Source organism: Lineus longissimus, chromosome 3, assembly GCF_910592395.1.
Source record: "Lineus longissimus chromosome 3, tnLinLong1.2, whole genome shotgun sequence".
Classification (NCBI taxonomy): Eukaryota; Metazoa; Nemertea; class Pilidiophora; order Heteronemertea; family Lineidae; genus Lineus; species Lineus longissimus.
The window spans coordinates 7719233-7736933 of record NC_088310.1 but is presented as its reverse complement, the minus strand read 5'-3'; the positions used below and the strand labels follow the sequence as shown (position 1 = coordinate 7736933).

Genomic DNA, 17701 nt, shown 5'->3' with positions numbered 1-17701 from the left:
AAAAGTGAATGCTGCCCGCCGCTGCGCAAAAAACAGGAACAGTGACTCTTGTTGGAGGAAATACCGGCGCCTGCGCAATGAACTCAGAAATTTGACCCGTGACAAATACAAAGCGAATGTAAACAATCTTGGATCAGAAGCGCGTAGAAACCCAAAACGTTTTTGGAACTTCTATCACGCAAAAACCAAATCAAACTCTATACCAGAGACAGCGAAGCTGGGCAATGAGTCTTTTGTGACTCCTCTGCGCAAGGCAAAAGCCTTCAATGGTTATTTTTATTCCAATTTTTCTCATCACAACGACTTGAGAAAACCTGATGTTACCATGTATGATAATTATAACCTTGATTCTGTTAACTTTACAGCAGTTGAGGTGAAATCGGTATTAAACAGGCTGGACAAGACTAAGGCCTGTGGGCCTGACAGGGTCTCTAATCGTGTTCTGAGGGAGTGTGCCTCTACACTGTGTTCTTCACTCGCATTTTTATTCAACGTTTCAATGCAGACAGGTGTTTTACCAAACGATTGGAAAATCGCTAACGTTGTGCCAGTGTACAAGAAGGGAGACAAGCATTTGATTTCAAATTATAGACCCGTGTCTCTCCTATCTGTGGTTTCTAAAGTAATGGAACGTTGCATTTATAACAGTATCTATCCAGTCTTAAGTCCGTCAGTCTATAAAGGCCAGCATGGCTTCTGTAACAGGCGGTCAACGGCCACTCAGCTTGTTCAGTTCCAGCATAGACTGGGCCAGGTCTTAGATAGTGGGGGTCAAACTGATGTTATATATTTGGATTTTGCTAAAGCTTTCGATTCCGTTCCCCATTGCCTCTTATTACATAAGATTCGTTCCTTTGGAATCTGTGGACGTCTTCTGAGTTGGTTAACGTCGTATCTTACAAATAGGAAGCAGAGAGTTGTGATTAATGGCTCGGAGTCATCACTTTTAGATGTACTGTCTGGTGTGCCGCAAGGGTCAATTTTAGGCCCTCTTTTATTCTTATTGTACGTAAATGATATTGCTGAGGTCGTTAGTGACGGTACTGCCATGGATCTTTTTGCTGATGATTCCAAAATGTGTAGGGAGATAGAGTCTGTAACCGACTGTCTGCTACTTCAGACCGACCTTGATAAATTGTACGCTTGGAGTAAACGGTGGGGCATGACATTTAGCCCAAGCAAATGCATGGTCATGAGTGTTACTAGGAAGTTAAATCCGACACACTTCTTTTACAATATCAATGGTTTTGCATTGTGTCGGGTTGATAAATTCAAGGATCTTGGTATTGTCTTTTCTTCGGACCTGTCATGGTCATCTCATGTCAATGGTATTGCAAGCAGTGCAAGTAGAATGTGGGGTATGATCAGGCGTGTATGCGGGCGTACTGCAGACGTTAATTTGAATATCATGTTGTATAAATCACTTGTGCGTAGTCGCCTTGAATATGGTACGGTGGTATTCGACACACATGTGCGACGTGATCTTGAAACTTTAGAGCGTGTCCAGCGGAGGGTGACTCGTCACATTTTAGGCCCTGATATGCCATATGTGGAGCGTCTGCGAGCGTTGTCTCTGCTGCCCTTGTCGTACCGTCGGGAAATCAAGGATCTAGTTTTTATGCACGATTCTTATTATAATGTCCTGGATTTTAATGCACGTTTTTATATAACCCCGGCTGTAAGGGGCGACGGTTTACGACTGGCGCAGCCGAGATTCCACTCGGAGACGTTCGGTGCCTCATACTGGGTGAGGACACCGAAGCTGTGGAACAGCCTCCCGGTCCAATTACAAAATTTGAAAAAAATGCATTTTAAATCGTCCCTTAATGTTTATTATTTTGACAGGTTGGATCGTTTGGATGTCGACGACATGTGCACTTTCGTCACTTTCTGCCGTTGTGCAAACTGTCGGCCCACTTAGTGCGCATGTCGCCGGCACCCCGACGACACAACCCATATTATCTGGTGCCATATAATAGGTCTCGACCTACATGGTTACCAGTGTAATGCATGTACGTTTTATTTTGTTCATAATCCAATGTCTTGTCATGTTATATCAAATATTGTACATGTATTTTACACGAATAAATAAATAACGAGAATTCAGCCATTCGGAATACAGCACGATGTTTTCTGCCGCCAGACAAAACTGATGATACATTATTAATCAATTGATAAAAAGGTTAACTTTGAATTGCGTCTGTGATCTTGCTTTATTCTTTCTCTTTAGCTACTTTCCCCATTAATTTGTAGCGGGCAAGCATGGTGCATGTGTTATTGCCGCTAACAGTTCCAATATTGAATTAGTAGGCAGACAGTGTAAAAAAGGGGATGTAAGTGCACAGACGGAAGAGAAGTTCCCAAAGGGACATTAGCCAGCCTAATTTAAGGCGAAACGGTGGTTGATTTGGTCAATTGGTAAGACAGTAAGAACTATATATTTTCATAATGCCATTAGTATGGTAAGCTGCAAATATCGCCACTTTTAGTGCCAATATTCCAGGAGATACATGCTCAGAGTGATGCAGTTGTAAGACCGATGCTCGGAAGTCAACATCAGCATGTACGTGTCACAGATGGTCGTATTTCAACTGCCGGTCGGGGCACGTCTTTACAACGTCCGTGGTTGTTTCTCACATATATATCGCACACTAGACTACTAGAGAGACCATGAGTTCTCAACAGGGGGAAACACAGCAGCATGCGTCAATACATCTTTTAGCGTTCCAAAAGAATGAGGGGAAATACTTCAAAACGTTTCATTGAGTTTCCGGCACCCTCCTGCATTCGGCTATACATCGCATATATAATAAAATCGCCCTTATCGTATTGTTGGCAGAGCCAGTAATGTGTTAGTTGATGCTAAGCTCAAAACTACAATTAAAGGCCATATATCAAGGTTTTTTGCCATTTTCTGCTGTAAGACGATTTCAAAAGTGTACCTAACACTTTATACAATACAGAAAACCAAATGCAATTAGCTCCATCCATTTTGAAGATATAGCCAATTATGTGTTTGACAACTTGATTACCTAATCAGGCTAGCAACTGGCTTGTTAGAGCCAGGCGGCGGGTTCAGCAAAAGTTGTGATGTAGATCAGGTAGATCAGCAGCTATGAAATCTGCCGAAAAAAAGTGAACTGAAACATTCGACGCCAATGTTGACATTCCGTGTTGCACGCTGACATCGGACGTTTTATATCTTAAGAGCATCGTGAGTCCCATCCTGAACCTCATAGTCTATACCTCCTTTAAATGTAGCCGGGTTTAGAAAAAATCTTGATAAGTAAAAAAAACCTTGGTGGTCAAGACAGGTCTGTGTTTGAGGTATCTTTATTTGGTCCAACTTCTTCATGTATTCTCTAAATTCCTTTGGAAAAAGCTAACCATCATGTTGATACATTATGTACTGACATAAGATCGATTCTTACTGACATTGAGGGCTTTAAGGAGAGCTTTGATAGGTCTATTCGGATTCATCTCGGCACCTTGCGACCAATTAGCATGCATGTCATGTCTTAAGGTTACCACCAAGATGCAAGTTATTTTCTCCTAAACATTTCCCTCGGAGCGGTGAAAGCAGTATGAATGGGTGCCAGGTGTTAGGTCAGGGAATCAATTTGATTATCTTTACCTGTGGCTTCAAGAAGAACACAGATTTAGTTAACAACTGAAACATTGTTCATCCGTCTTTAGAGAAAGGTAAACCATGTTCTGCCGCCAAGGATACAAATGCTCACAGACAGAACATGTTGTAAGCGATCCTGGCAATCTTGTCTGGTGTGAGAGACCGCAGTCAGTCTCTTTCTATAGCTCACGTCTCTTTGTTATCCCTCATAACCAAAGTACGTGTACGTTATGGTACGAAGCTTGTCCTGTGAGGATTGTCATAAGAATCTGCGGAATACGGGAAAAGTGTTCCTCGTTGAGGTTGTCTGTTCATTTGTTAGTGGTGTCAATTGAGTCCACTAAGAGCCTATCCTGAGCCAATATCACAATCTGACGCACATCTGTTTGATAGCCCAGGTCGGTAACACTATTTTTATTCCAATGACATCTTTATTTTCACCAATCTGCTGGCGTGATTGTTGGGAACTGTGCCTGTTTGATAGTTGTCAAAGAACGACCGAAAATTCACGACGACAGTCACTTGGTCCAAGGTTTCTGTAGGTCTCATTCATGCAGATTGGTGATGTGTTTCAACTGATATCACACATTGTATGTCCAGACTAGAGCTTTTCTCAAAAAGTGAGTCTACTCACTAAGCTTTGATTTGAGTATAGGAAATATAGCTTTTTTATTTACGGCACGGAATTCTGGAAGAGGTTCCATGCAGCTCAGGCTCAAGCTAAATAGCCCAGTTTATTCTTGATTCAAATAACAAACTTGCCTAGATCTTCTCCAGCATACCGACTCCATTACCTCAATTTATTTATTTAGTCATCAACATATCTTGGAAAAGGTACAACGCGAAACGACTTCACGTTGAGATACCTTCCTTAATTATTTTTTTCGTAATTCGTGATTCAAGCTCGCATTTCGTCCGTCGAGATACGGCATGGGCGGAACATCAGGCGGGGTATAGTCATATCTATGCGCAGCTGGTCGTCTGGCCGATAAAGCTATTGAGGCCCGTTGAGGTACCTGGGTATCGGATGCAGAAATGTTCGTAACATTTCCAGTGCTACAGACATCGTTATGAAGTATGTCCAGATTTCGATCCGGATACATAAATGATATGATACAAGTTATGCCTGAAAATGAAGGTTGTTACTTAACGCCACTATCATAAAAACCTATTACAAGTACTTCAAAAGTCGATTATTGGAGTTATGAATATCATTTGATTTTGATTGTTTTTGCCGAGTACGTGGATTTAAACTAGAGTTCAAATTGGAAATAAACACTGGGTCAGTGATATGTATAAAGATTTAAACTAGAGTTCAAATTGGAAATAAACACTGGGTCAGCGATATGAATAAAGATTTAAACTATAGAGTTCAAATTGGAAATAAACATTGGGTCAGTGATATGAATAAAGATTTAAACTAGAGTTCAAATTGGAAATAAACATTGGGTCAGTGATATGAATAAAGATTTAAACTAGAGTTCAAATTGGAAATAAACATTGGGTCAGTGATATGAATAAAGATTTAAGCTAGAGTTCAAATTGGAAATAAACATTGGGTCAGTGATATGAATAAAGACTAGCAAATACTTTTACTTCAATTTTGTACAGAAAGGCCAAGTGTAAACGTACATGGAGTTTTAGATAAAAGCATTTGCTAGTTTTTATTCATATCACCAGTATTGATAGGTTTGCAACTTCTGGTTAGCTTAAATGTACGACCATCCCTGACGTTATTGGTAAAGGTTTAAAATCTAGAGGCACGGTTGTTCAAGTGGCACATGTAGTGCTTTTGAAATTATAGTGAATGTCGAGCAAAGTGCAAAAGAACAGGAACTGATTTTTATGAGCAATGTCATATTCAGTTCCTCAATAGTTGCTCCAGTTCTTCCGATACCAAACATCCGCCACCTAATTCTTAAAGAAACAACACGCATTTCAGACACTATTAATCACAGAAGGGTACCTATGAGCATGAGATAATATTTGTTCGTATCATGTGCAGTGCCATAACAAACATATTTGCCCCCATTTCTCGGTCATACCTAGATTCTAATCGGTTATTAAAAATTACCATTCCTATAGCTGGGAACTTGTGATGAGGTTTACTGCTTTCGATTACAGGGTCCATTGCCTACAGGAAAGGCACTTAGCCGTAAAGAAAAATGGTTCAAATTTCATCTGAATTCAAATGACTTCTCAATAATGTATTTCCCAGAAGCATCTTTGTCACGTGGAATGTGATAGTGCCCTGGTCGTATGTATTTTATGGAAAGGGACTTCGTCTAGACGAGTTATCCATTTGTGTATCGATCTCTGAACGGTCATGGATGAGAAATAAGATATTTTTAAATTATGTTCAAGAGGACTCCACGTTATTGGCAAATATATCTCTATCAAATTGAACCTAAAGGCCAGTCTACAGAAACAGTATTACCAGTATCGAGTTTACATACTTGCAAGTGTGTGGGGAAGTTAGAATGCTACTTGTAGCCCGGTAGGGGGAATTCTCTCGTTTGAACGTGGGCACTACTAATAGAATAATGCATAAGAGTTTTTTTGGTGGTTCGATGGACCTTTCCTCTCAAAGAGTGATATATATTACGCGCACCACATCGTACAACAAGTGACGTGCCTTCCAATAACAAGTGCCATTAACAAGATGTGGACGAAGCCTGCATAGTTGGGGAGAAGAAGATTGTGTACACGCCGACAAACAGCGCCGTGCTATCGTAGTCCTCGTTACAAAACTCATCATGGTTCGAATGCGGCGCCAGTTCACGTAAATCTACCATAAACCAAGCAATTTCAATCAGTTATGACATAACCACTCTCGTTAAGCTCTCCTGTTGATAAACCTGAGTATCAAACCTTGTCTTGGAAGATAATTGCTGGTGGCGATATAATGGAAATATTTACACCTCATCAGAAACATATCTACAACATCAAGTATCAATACCAGTTCAATAACTTTCTGATCGCGATCACTAATCACGCACATCCAGCCATAGTAATTTCCGCGTGTTTAGCCCACCTTTAAATATTTACCAATATTATACCGAAACTAGGTTATATCATAGTCCAATATCAGGCACAAATTGATATTTGTGTCGTAAAAAACTTCTAAGGTGTTTTCATTACGATGAAAAAGCTCCATAGGGTGCATATTGATATTTGTGTTTTAAAAACCTCTAAGAGTTTTTCATTACGATGAAAAAGCTCCTTGGGGTGCATATTGATATTTGTGCTGTAAAAACCTCTAAGAGTCTTTCATTACGATGAAAAAGCTCCTTGGGGTGCATATTGATATTTGTGCTGTAAAAACCTCTGAGAGTTTTTCATTACGATGAAAAAGCTCCTTGGGGTGCATATTGATATTTGTGTTTTAAAAACCTCTAAGAGTTTTTCATTACGATGAAAAGCTCCTTGGGGTGCATATTGATATTTGTGTTGTAAAAACCTCTAAGAGTTTTTCATTACGATGAAAAGCTCCTTGGGGTGCATATTGATATTTGTGTTGTAAAAACCTCTAAGAGTTTTTCATTACGATGAAAAAGCTCCTTAGGGTGCATATTGATATTTGTGTTGTAAAAACCTCTAAGAGTTTTTCATTACGCTGAAAAAGCTCCTTGGGGTGCATAATGCGTAAGCCGAAAAACTATCAAAGAGTGCAGATACGTTTGTGTTTGTGTCTCTTGGTCCAAATGGTACAAGTCTCAACAGATCACTAGCTGAAGTAATGCTCCTGGTTCTCACAGTCATTATTTCCATGTACAAAAATGTACATGAGGCGGACTCGGTACAATATGGCTTAGTCATCTAAACTCTTCGATCTTAAGGCATTTGCGCTTCGGCCTACATAAGTGCACCCTAAGAGGTTTCCGGTAAAATGTATTAAAAGAAACTCTGAAAGGCCTCTGTTTTTCAATTTTGTTGAATAAAATTTACAAAGTTTTTAAATAAAAAATTTAAGAGGTGCATATTTATGTTAGCCGAAGTACCCTTAGACAATGTTAGAGATTGTTCAAACACTCCAAATTCTACTTCTTTTTCGGGAGTGTATACGGATGTCATAAGGGCCTGCCAATTATTATAGTCATTTATTCATTACCATGGTTGTAACAATTTCTCAAAGTTCACCAGGTCTGACTGGCTTTGTTACCAGAAGCCGCAGAAATGTGTGCTGCTGCTCATCGAAAAAGAGAGACGCTCTGCCCACACGAGGCGGGAACCGCTTCAAATCACGTGAGACGTTTCGGCCAATCGATTACTCTGGCAAATATCCATCCGCCAGCAACATGTCGTCGACGTTCGTACAGCCGAGCAGTTGTCCTGACCAGCCACATTGTGGCTACTCTCGAAATGAAAAAAACCCCTACATTTGGCCATCTTTTTACAAGAGCATCTTCAATTAGAAAACCATCACTATATATATCTTCGAAATACGCCGTTTAAGTTTTATTCGTCTTAGATTTGTCTCTCTTAACCAGTGAATGTTTAATGTCTACTCCGAGAGACAGATCTATCAAAATCAGGAATTAACTAGGATCAAAGGCTGATTGACGCGTATTAGTTGGACTCAGTGTCATCACGGAGCACTTAGCTTGCTTAGCTCTGAATCAGGTGTCGATGGTTCTTCTTAGTCGTTGTTGATGGTGAGGATCGGGTCATTAGCCGGAGACTGAGGGGCAGCGTTTCCGTAGCGATGCGGCTGGACAATCGGGGACTTGGTTCGCACAGGTTACGACCTGAGGTTGTTTTGGTGACGTATTTTGCCCTAACCCCACGGATAAAAGAATTCAGTTCAATCCCAATACACGGTCTATTGTCTTTAAACAAAGCCCTATCCAAGCGAACCATGCAGTCGAATTTCGGGAATGGGCTGAAATTCCGTTGTAGAAAACAATTCCAAGCGCTTTACTGACGTGGTTAATGAAATTCCAAGATTCTCATTATTCGACAGTCTGTTTGTGTAGAGTGTAATAATCTGCTGCATGTTTAATTTTCTTCATGTGTCATAAACACGAGTTTTCAGTCGAGGAGAATTTTCTCAACTTGGAAGAAACAAGGAGCTTAATTAGGATAAGCTTGATTTCGTCAGAACGAGTCGAGTGATGGATAATTGTTCTGTGATGTAAGGTTCCTGTATAATGCTAGTTTTTGTTACCCATGCCCCAAAATCCGGTTGATGGCGAAAAATTTGATGCTTAAAGTGTTGCAAATCTTCTACAACACATCATCCAGACTTCCATACTGAAACACCTTGCCAGAATTGCGCATCAAAATTTAAAAATAAAGTAGTCTCACCTGCCGGACTACATGTGCATGCACATGTATGTGCATGTACATGTACATGTAGTAGACCACCATTCCAACAAAAAAGGGGATACATTTACTTAACTCTCGGACACGGAAAAATGTACTGGTTAGTACTTTTGGTGGTAATCCAACAGTCGCAGTTTACCAACCCTGGCAGAAAAAGGAACTATTGTTTCAAAGGACGCCAGCTCCAGACAAGGCATCAGATATACCATCCAATATCGCCCAAAGCGAAAATGCTGAAAAAGAGAAAGATTTCTAATCAATTGCCCATTAAAACCTGGCCAGTCAAAATCGGACTATTTCCACTGAGTAATTTTTATTATAAAACATCCTTCAGAACGAAGGTTTTTACCCAAATAAGAGCAGCAACTGATCTTTAAAAAAAAATGTTTTTAAAACCTTTTTTTTGCCTCGAGCTATAAAAGGCAAAGAAATCGCGCAAAAAACCAAAGTAAAAACAACTTGAACATTAATGAAACTCCTCAAATTTCGCTACCCCTTCCTTTGAAATTCTACTCACGAATATCTCATCTCTCCACTCTTCATTTTCCCTTGAGCGCATTTCGGAATGTTTTGATTATATATCTTCAAATGGTTTGAATATCAAAGCCATGAACTGATCCCTCGATTGATACCCAAGGAAACCGACCGGTTTTGTTCAGCTTTCATCGATTTGCTCCGTAATGTTACGCCGGATACCTTTTTTGTACCCGTCTCTCGATTGACAGTGAGATGTCGATCATGGTTTATTCCATCAAAGCAAAACCTAGCTTATTCACTCAAGAAAGTTTTACCAAGCAATTTGCATAATTGAAGCTTACGTTCGTTGGATCCAAACCGCAGAGCTAGCTGTTGGTACGATCGTACACTTACATTAGGCAGGTTTGCAAGCCCTGCGAATGACGAAGTAATGATCTGCTATAGTCTGTCATGTCATCATCATCTTCTTCTCTTGATTTCAAACTTCAGTTCTGTGGCGGGGATGAAGCGGCTTGTCGTTTCGAGGTCATGCGGTGTTTCCCACAGTTCTTCCTCGACATTGGTGTCCGCGGGCCAGAATTTCTGTCGAAAATCTTGGTGCAGGGGACAGTCCGACCTTACTCCTATTCGTTTAGGTGCCTGTTTTTAAGTCCTGCACTGATTCATCTCCTTGACATTCGCCGTGTATCAACTAACAGTTCTGACTTGTACGAGGAGTTGAGGAAATCTTTAAAAATCGTCGACATTACTGACATTTATACATACTGCGTACGTCATCGTTCGTAGCTCTTCGCTTACGAAACCTCACTATTGCCGATGCAACTGCTGCCGTAACGTTCTTGAATTTCCCTTCATGTCGTTCTAAAAAGATATCAATTTGATAACAGAAGAGTTTCTCTCTGCAGACTAACGGATAAAGCTGATACTTGACAATAAGCGACCTGGTCGTGTTCTTCCCTGTTTTGGGAGGGGAAGGTCGTATTGGAGATACAAGACAATATTGTTTCATGTCGCACCTCTGCTTGAAAACGTCTGCTAAAGAGTCCTTTGAGACAGCCATCTTTCCCGCCTAATACCCACGGTGGCAAAAGGTATCGGTTTGCCTAAGAAGAATGCGTGCTTACCGGGAGAGGAAATGACGACACAAAAGAAACATACACAAGATTACATGTAGTTCATTTGGAGGGGCGTAAGACCCGCATTTATTATTTTCATCCGATTGCACCCCTCCATCACTGTAATGGGAGGGTCTTGTTTCTATTGTGTTGCAAAGGGCCAATACCTTTACCCACCGAGTTATCGCTGAGAAGTTTAACAATCTTGGTCTCCTGCTATCACATCGCGTCACTTTGACTATTTACACTACGGTAAACCTTGAGCTTGGCGATGGTCCTGTGTGAATTCGATCATATACAATGTATTTCCCTGAAGTAGGGTAAAGAGCCCATTGAGTGTTACCAACTGTTTGCTGACATATTGATCAAGTGATAGCCGCCTGAGGCTGATCGTAGCATTAGCATAGCAAGGCAAGAATCTGGGACAGTACGCGTGTCGGTTGCCAAAAATATTGAGAGTTGCTCTGCTTGATGCCGGGATATACCAATCTGAAAACTCAGTTTATTTTCCTGAATTTGCACTTTTTACCCATGAAATGTTTGTTAATAATTATTTCATACTTCTAAGACTGTTAGCAAGGCCAGCTCATTGAGTCATTCTCTAATACAGTTTATTTTTGACTTAATCGTCCTTGTAAGGACAAGCATGTATATTTCCATATCATCTTACCGCAAGCCCCTCAAGAGCATTCATCGTTAATATGGCTCTTAGTGATGTTTGTGAGCCTCTTATTGTTTAGCCAAGGGAAGCCGTAGTACAGTCGAAGGGCTAAGAGCTGGATTGAGCTGACCCACATTTTCAGATGTTGAGTTGTGACCTTTGGGCAACAGATGTAGATACCCACTCTACATGATAGGGTGGTCTCACCCAAATTTAGGCATTTGGTAAAAAAATTATTTTAGAAATGATTTTGAGATTTTTTGGTTATCAACAAATGTTAACATCAGTTTTTTTCAAAACTACAAAACGTGGGTTAGCCAACTCTCAGTGGCTAGGTCCTTCAGTTGACAGTTGGTTCCCTTCATTCAATAATAAGCAACTAAAATCCCATCAATGTAATTGATTATTGACTAAGATCCACATGAACATCAAAACTTAACCCGACTTCACAACTGACAAGTGGTTGGGATGGAATTTTGATGTTCTTGTGCCTCAGTTATCGAAGCCAACAGCCACTGTCTTTCTAACCAACAACGCTACAGATGTATCAGTTTCCAGTTGATATATCATGCACCTTAAATCTAGCAACCTGCTAACTGCAAGTGGACAGCTGTTAGTATGTTTCTCCGTCCTCTAATTCGCTGGATGCTTGAGCGTCTGACAAGTTAGTAATGAGTACGTTATGGGAGAGGCCAAAATGACACAGGTGGATCCGCCAAGGCTGGACGTCGCAGAGGAGCGGCGTATGGAGTTCATGGCAGCCATCGTTAATTTTGACGACCTTGTTGTTTCAGTTCGAAGGTTACTAACCATTTGTGATTGGGGACTTACCTCGTGTTGCTTGTGGAGGAAATAGCCATATATCTGGGCAGAGACCTGTATTCATCCACGACCGGAAGTGTGGCACATAGAGCTTATCAAAATGTCAAGTTGTGGTAAATACATGGCTGGGATGGACCAAAGTGGAATTAATTCTCAATCTGTGGTTGATTCTTAATCTACAGAGTCAGGCCATCACAGAAATATGCTTTTTGATAATATATTTAAGAAAATGTGGTCTCACTGGTCAGTTTAGAACTTGTACTTTGACAGGGCCGTATCAATGCGCCAGTGACGTTTTGATGGATATGGTGTACGGAAATCTTTTTTTCTCAGGCAATCGGTATTGGAATTTTTTAAAACTTTATTATGCTATTGGCAAAGGGTTCTTCTTGACACGTATAAAATTTTGTGCAGATTGATTGGTCCAATGAGTACTTTTTTCACCAAAACCTATGCACAACAATGTACACGTAATGTACACATGTTTTAATAGAGGACTCTGGCCATCTATGCCCCCACAGTTCGCCCGACCAGTAAAGTCACGGTTTTTTGTAGGGTAATTGATAGGACTTTTCAGTATTACATGTACTTAAAACGGAAATGTATATGACTGCGTGTCATTACAGTAGAAAACTCTCATTAGATAATCAATATCTCGAGAATATCAATAAAATCATAATGTTACCACGCTTCGTATTGCAAGTACCAGATGAGATGGACATTTCTGCAAAGTACATGTAAATGACCTGTTGTGAATCTCAGCATAGCAGTCCCCCGCTGAAACGCATTACCATCAAGAGGTAAGCCGAGAGGAATGCTTGCTTCAACCAAGGTGTACGTTTCCAGTGTCTTACCACCAACAGTAATCAGTGAGCTCTCGCAAGCTCTTTGGGTGTTTTTTGGTGTAACATCAAATAAAATTCCACAAGTACCAGTGTGCATTATAAGTACCCGGTATAAACTTTAAAATGGTCCAAACTATACGCACGGGACTGGATTTAAACTGGCTTTAGATTATCAAACCTCTCGTTGTTCAACTGAGCATTTAAGGCAATCATAAGAAAATATATCAGATGACACTAACTTTCATTAGACGAGGCGACGTCTTTTTCTACCTTATCGTCAATTTGCTCACAAAACACATGCACGACCAAGCGAGTCACTCGTGCAAACACACATGCGTCTGTTCTTTTCACAAAAGTTGCACAGAATATGCAGTCTGTCACTTTGCGGTTTTCAGCTCGTTACGACCCCCTAGGCGTTCTCCATCTCAAACAGGTGGCATCCAGAGTCTTACGATTTACCTTGCTCTGCCACACACAGAAAGTAAGTAACCGAGAAGCCAAGAAAGAAAAATAGCAACCAAGCAAGAAGGCTTAGCTAACCTGAGGTAATGATGACTGCCCATTGTATGAGCAGGGACAGCAGAAACTGCAAGAGCTTGGTAACTGTTCAAATTGGGTAAGGACCCCACCGCAGAAACTGCTAGATCGACCAAGAAAGAATGTTAAGCTAACCAGCCTGAGGTTAATAGCTGCTCACAATGAGTAAGGAAAACATTGCAGAAATCCAACATCGACCAAGAAAGAATAGTATTTTTTATTTGGCTAATCTGATTGAGGTAAGGATCTCGTCCCAGAAACTCCAAGTCGAGATAACCTGACTTAGGTTAATTGGTCCCACCGCAGAAACTTCAAGAACAACCAAAAGAGAAGTTCTTGCAAACTTAATCTGACTGAGGCTGAGGAACCCACCGCAGAAAATCTAAGAGTAGCGAACACTAACTTAAGAAGAAGAAAGAGAATCTCCAAGAGCAACCGAGAGAGAAAGCCAGGCTAACCTGAGGTAAAAAAATTCTCACAGTGGGTTACCGCATAGCCAGAGATATTGGTATTGACTCCAGGCAAGCCAGAGTATTGTAATATTAGGCTGACTTGTACTTTCAGATGGTGTCACTCTATTAATATAAGTTCACAAAATAAACCAATGTTGGAAGAGAAATATCGCTAAGTGCTATAATACTCCTACGCGCGAAACATATTCCATTGTTTCTATACCTTTATAGTGACGTCTGTCATATGACATGAGATGAGGACCGATCTTCAAGTCTCCCAGTGCTCTCGTTAGGGCGAAATGTAGTTGCCTATTTGATTCCCAATAGGAGACAGTCGTGGAATACACTCACCTGCGTCTGCCGTTTATAGTGCCTTTACCTCTGTTATTGCCTAAAATGTGACGAAGATTCATTTGGTTACTGGTATAAAAAGATTCGCTTATATTTTTTACATCAGCCATTTGCTCTCGTCACCATTCTTTAAGCTTAGCCTAGTTATAAATTGGGAGTATCTGACAGTGAGATAAAAAGGCAGTCCTTAGGGGATGTTACTTTCTGTCTCAAAAAGTCCAGATTCTTGCGAAATGAAACAGGTGCATTCCCCGACCAACGACTCCAATCACGGTTACTTCCTGACCGGAAAATCAGAACCTCGCCGCAGTTAACTTATTGCGGATTTTTGCTTAAATGGTCGTAGTTTTCCTTTACAGAAAGCTATCGAGGAGGAATTTATTCTACTGGAAAGTGCTGTCACTGGCATGTTTCAAATGATTTATCTGTGTAAGATCCGAATCTGTTCAATTCACAATTACAGCGGCTCACAGATATTGCAAATATTGTTATATACATTGTATAATGTAACATTTGCATGCACACGAACGTTAGAAATCTTAGTGCAGAAGATGTTTTTTTTATATTCTAAATTTCATCTTGGCTGGTGCTCTTTTATAATTCTGTAGTAAGGAGCTGGGACACATCGCGTGAGGGAGACCATCACGATATTGTTTAAGAGTATTTTGTCGAGAAAACAATATCATCTTGTTTGACATGTACAGTTTTGTTCGGAAGGTTGACTACCACACAATTGGCTCAAAAAAGCGATAGGCTATCATCCTAAGACCAAATCGTTACATGAAATAGTGCATCTCCAAAGAATTTCCAAGAAATATACACTACATGTACTTGTGTGCAATATGTGTGCAGTGCCGTATACCATGAGACTACTGTGGTGTGCATGACGTAAAGATCGATGGACTTTGTTCTGGTAGTTGATAAAGCTTGGAATCAGTGAAACCTTGGAACCAGTGATAAACCTTGGAATCAGTCCTAAAAATGCATAAAAACATGAAATAATGCCATTCGAACCTAACGTGGTTACGAATCAACATTTGGAGCTTATTCTTACATGATCAGATCGGAATTTTATGGTAATTTAGAAATCTGTCGCATATCCGATTCAATAGTCTATATTTTAGAACAACCCAGTTGTACCTCGCCTCCAGTGTACAGTACTGATCTCCCAAATATGGGAAGACACGCCCACCACACACCCATAATATGGACCAATAGCGCTCCGCTTATAAATACGCCACCACCACGCGGGGCCTATTTGAACTACGGATCGGTCTGTTCATACAGGGTGATACAGAGAAAATTGGGGGCCTGTCATGCATTATGCATGGATAAGGTTGACGACTATGTCTAGGCCTAATTGTCTATGATTGACTGATATTTTATAACAAACGATGAATAAAAGAAGCCTAGTCATGTATGTTTATTACCGAAGTTTGCGGATGAAAATTTCCTTCGCCGTGAGCGATTTCTTACATCTTCCAGTACGCATCGAGGGATGCAGAGATCTTTGTGACGTCACCAGTTCTAAGCGGTTTTTTTATTCACGTGTGTGTTTGTCCTATGATCTCGTGCATCTAGTACCGAGCATAATACTTTATCGTCTATGGAATACAAAACAATCATAAAAACTAATTTTTGCTTCCATTGAAGAGAAATAAAATATTTTAACGACCACAGCGCATTGCCAATTGATGACGTCATCCTCCACATTAAAAATGTTGGCTTCTGAACTAACTGGCAAATTGCTATCAATAAAGTCAGCTGGGACGAGACTGTCAGTTGGGAGGGTATAAATCGTGGAAGGAACGCACCCGATTTCCCGCGCTATTTGCACAGTGATTCCATGGTTTACATTGAATATTCCAAGGTTTATCAGTGTTTCCAAGGTTTCACTAATTCCATACTTTATCAACTACCCTTTGTTCTGGCGTCGTTCTTCTACCAGATATGAACACAATGTACGGCTTAGCCATTATCTGCTGATTCAGCACGTTAACACAAAGGCCAAATTGCTTGCCTATGACTGCTGTGCTATGCGAAAATATTTGCACAATCTACGGCATTCATTTGTGCAATTACCCGCTGATGATGAGGGTTGCCTGAGTATTTGCCATCTCATCAATTCAAGCATTTGCCAGGCTTCAGTGCAATCGAAGCACGGACTTAATGCACGCGTAGAGAAACGTAATACAATGCAAAAATACAAGGTCTGCTGCGGCCATGCAGTGGGAAGTGGATACTTCCTTATCCATAAGAATTACCAAGAGAATACGTCAAGAGGGCAATTTAGTGAATAGAATTTCAAACACGTTTCAAACTGGTACTAACTATCATTAATGGCACTGGTGTAGAAGTAGAAAATGTCCCCCTGGAGCAAATGCACGGTCCTATTGTCTTCTGACAGATAATGGTAAATGGAAGGCCATGGCTCAGAGATTAAAGCGCATAATAGAATCGTTTGTTCCCCGGACTTTCTATCCGAGGACATTTCAAACCTCCACACCGGCATATTATGTCAACATATTTGGTAAAAGTGACATACAGTCCGTTTTTCTGCGGAAGCTAGGTCAGGAATGGCCTCGTGGCTTAGTTGGTTAAAGCGCCTGTCTAGTAAACAGGAGATCATGAGTTCGAATCTCGTCGAGGCCTCTTTATTATATTCAGTTTTTTGGAGCTGCTGATTATCTGGAGTTGTACAAAATTGAATGAACAATCAATAAATATCAATTTATTTTTCGTGATGCTAAGTCTCCGAGTCTATTAGTTTCTCATAATCAAACATTTTTGCCTTTTTTCATAGATGTACTTCATCTTCTTTCAGGCTAGGCCCTTCATAGGGATCAATTTTTTTCTTGACCATTATCAAAGAAGAGGATGCGTTCCGCGCAATAGACATGTAACGGAAAGCTCTTCATTGTTGTGTTCGCGTGTCTAAGAATAATATCTACGTTGCTCATCACCAAGGTGAAATTCCTTCGCCAGAACCAGTTGCTTCCAGAAATCAGGTCAAAATTGTGTACAGCTAATAGTTGGGTATGATCAGAGGAATCCCAAGCAAAATTCTTCTAGACAATTACATGTAGAAATGATTGCAAGGGTGCTGTACAGAATTCAACTTCGCTTTTTTGTTGCTGGGGCAGTGTACGCCAACAACTAATACATTCGTACGGAAAGTTACTCTAAAACGGAGAAACTTGATTGTTTGGAGCCTGTTAAGTTGCTGGTAATGACTACATGTACTTCCAATGCCTTCTCAGTTTTTGGTTTGGATATAAATTTGATTATATACGCATTACTGCCAGTCATCATCTATACCTTGAGTATCCACGTGAATAAAAGAACGATCTGCATGGGCATGCCTTGACAGACTTTTTCTTAAAATCTAGTCAAATTTGAGAAGGAAACAAACTTTTAAATTGGTTTTAGACACTATACAATTAGGCCCATATAATCTCATTGCACACCTTTCTGTAACTGAACACATC

General features: G+C 40.4%; 1 protein-coding gene and 1 non-coding gene across 4 annotated transcripts in view; both read left to right on the top strand.

The window, feature by feature from the left end:
- Nucleotides 1–17701, top strand: part of LOC135485643 (muscarinic acetylcholine receptor M1-like) — a 90402-nt gene that overhangs the window by 46496 nt on the left and 26205 nt on the right. The window lies entirely within an intron of this gene.
- Nucleotides 16792–16865, top strand: Trnat-agu (transfer RNA threonine (anticodon AGU)). The gene has a single exon. It is a non-coding gene; the product is annotated as a tRNA-Thr (tRNA).